This window comes from Aptenodytes forsteri, unplaced genomic scaffold (assembly GCF_000699145.1).
Source record: "Aptenodytes forsteri isolate BGI_AS27 unplaced genomic scaffold, ASM69914v1 Scaffold57, whole genome shotgun sequence".
Lineage (NCBI taxonomy): Eukaryota > Metazoa > Chordata > Aves > Sphenisciformes > Spheniscidae > Aptenodytes > Aptenodytes forsteri.
Genome location: NW_008796220.1, coordinates 983,341 through 985,830, shown reverse-complemented (window position 1 = coordinate 985,830; position 2,490 = coordinate 983,341).

Sequence of the window (2,490 nt, the reverse complement as noted above, 5' to 3'; positions counted from 1 at the left end):
GGGAGTTCGCGGCGGTGGGGGAAGCACGCGTGGGGTAACGCTGCCACGGGAAGTGTCTTACTGCTCGTATCTGCAGGGGAAGGGGGGTGATGGTGGAAGCCAGCAGGCTTTTCTTACTTGCTGCGTTGCCGCTGGGGTCGGCGTGCATCCGGCTGCGCGTGACTTGCTTGTCGGTGGAAATTCGTCCTGCAAGTCCTGTGCCTGCACTCTCTAGATCTGCTGTACACAGGGCGATTGCTAAAACTGGGGCAGGGGGGCGGGTGGGGGGGAGGAAGGAAGAAATCACATGAGATCGAGGGTTTCCCCTTCCTTCTCCCCCTAGATCTTGGGATACTCTGTGCCGTCCAGCTGAGAGTATCAGCTCCCCCCGCCCTCCCAAAAAAAACTTCATGCCCATAGGTAGCTTCATAGAATCGTGGAATAGTTTGGGTGGGAAGGGACCTCTAAAGGTCATCTAGCCCAACCCCCCCTGCCGTGGGCAGGGACATCTGCAACTCGATCAGGTTGCTCAGAGCCCCGTCCAGCCTGACCTGGAATGTTTCCAGGGATGGGGCATCCACCACCTCTCTGGGCAACCTGTGCCAGTGTTTCACCACCCTCAGTGTAAACAATTTCTTATATCTAGTCTGAAATCTCCCCTCTTTTAGTTTAAAGCCATTCCCCCTTGTCCTATCGCAACAGGCCCTGCTAAAAAGTCTGTCCCCATGAGATCGAGGATTTCCTCTTCCTTCTCCACCCAGATCTTGAGATACTCTGTGCCATCCAACTGAGAGTATCAGCTCCCACCCCCCCCAAAAAAAACCCCTTTGTGCCCATAGGAGACTTGGCAGGAGGCTTGTTTGCTGAAAAGACCGACTGGCTCCCAGCTATTTGGGTTGCGCTGGATGGTGTCTCGCTGCTTCTGCTGGGTTTGCTGGCCGTCGGCCATGTCGTGGGGCAGATGCAATGCAGCAGAGCTTAAAAGGCGAGCGCCTGTCGGAGGGGAAACTGCCTGGTATCTGTTTCAGTTTGGTCTCGGGTTCCCTGGAGCTCGCGGTCTGCAGCCGGTGTGGTCTGGTAACCTGAGGATGTGAGATCTCCCGTGTCCGTCCGTCAAGAGCTCGGTGCAAGCAGCCGTATCGATGCGGGAGGCTTTGCAGGGCGGGTTTCAGTATGTCAGTGAATTTACTAGCATCCCGATGAAAACAAAAGTGTATCAGGTGGCTTCTGGCCTCAAAACTGCCTCCCTTCTGTGCTGCAGAAAGTATAAAGTTGACTGCAGGAGGTTTTTGGGTTTGGATTTTTTTGTTGTTTTGGGTTTTTTTTTTAAAGATTTTTCATTAGAAAAGGTGCTTCAGCGCAGGCCGGTCACCTGTAGGCTTCCTATGGCCAAGTTGAAGGGGCACAAGGCAAAAACCACAGTAGCCTTAGAAATGTGTATTTGTTTCTCTGGGCGTAAGCGCCTTCCTGTTGTGGAAGCAGGGGAGCACGGCGGGGACACCAGCAATTCCAGCGAGTCCCTTGCCTGGGAGAAACCTCTAAGCGAGCAAATATGCGTAGAATGCCTTCAAAGAGGTGAGATCTGGGGGTAGGAGGACCCATGTGCTGCTGAAACTCAACTAGCTTTTAGGCTGAGCATCCTGCTTGAAAGCACGAGGAGTGGGAAGAAAAATAAATAAATGGTGGAAGGGGTGGGGTGGGGGGGGGGAAGCCTTTATACAGTTAGCTGCAGCCACCCGGGCTTGTCGCTGGCAGAAAGTAGGACAATCCTGCTGGGTTTTCTTCGCTGGAAAGGCTGAACTTGGCTGTGAGCGGGTGGAGGCAGCCCGCATGGGAACGCGTGTGTCTCCCCGTCCCCTGCCCCCGCTCAGCAAGCTTTGCGGCCGTGGGGACAGAAAGCTGCTGGCAAGAGCCGTGTGTCCGGCTGCTCGGGTGTATTTGCCCAGAAGGGTTTAAGCCCAGGCTTGCAAAGGTGATTACACGTTCAGCTTGCTGAGATGAGTAGGAATTAGAGCCCAAATATCTCTGCTGTTCAGGCTGCTGTGGGGTATCTGAGGTCTCGGGTCACTCACCAGGATCGGAGCTTGTCGGGGTGGATGTGGGGTTGGTGGAAGGGGAGCCGGGAGGTTTTGGAGGAGGAGGGGAAGGGTGCCCTGGTGTGTTTGCAGAGGTCGAGCAGCTCATGGCCCGTCTGCGTGTCTGAGTCGGGCGTGGGGACGGGGAGCAAGCGGCGGCTGCTGGCGTTGGGGGTTAAATTGCAGTTGGGCAATTTAATGTGAATTAGGATAAAGGAGGCAGGAGAGCAGAGAAACCATCGGGCCCTGGAGCATCTTTGGGGAGGGTGATGCTTGTGCTCCCGCGCAGGATGCTCTGGCCCGCTCTTGCCCTGCTCCTGGATTTCCCCTGCGTCTCTGTTCCCCACGCTGGGACCTTCCTGATGCCCTGCGCTGAGGGATGTGGCTTCGCAGCCTCCCTCGTGAAAAGCCCCAGTGGGAGGGCAGCACAGGCAGG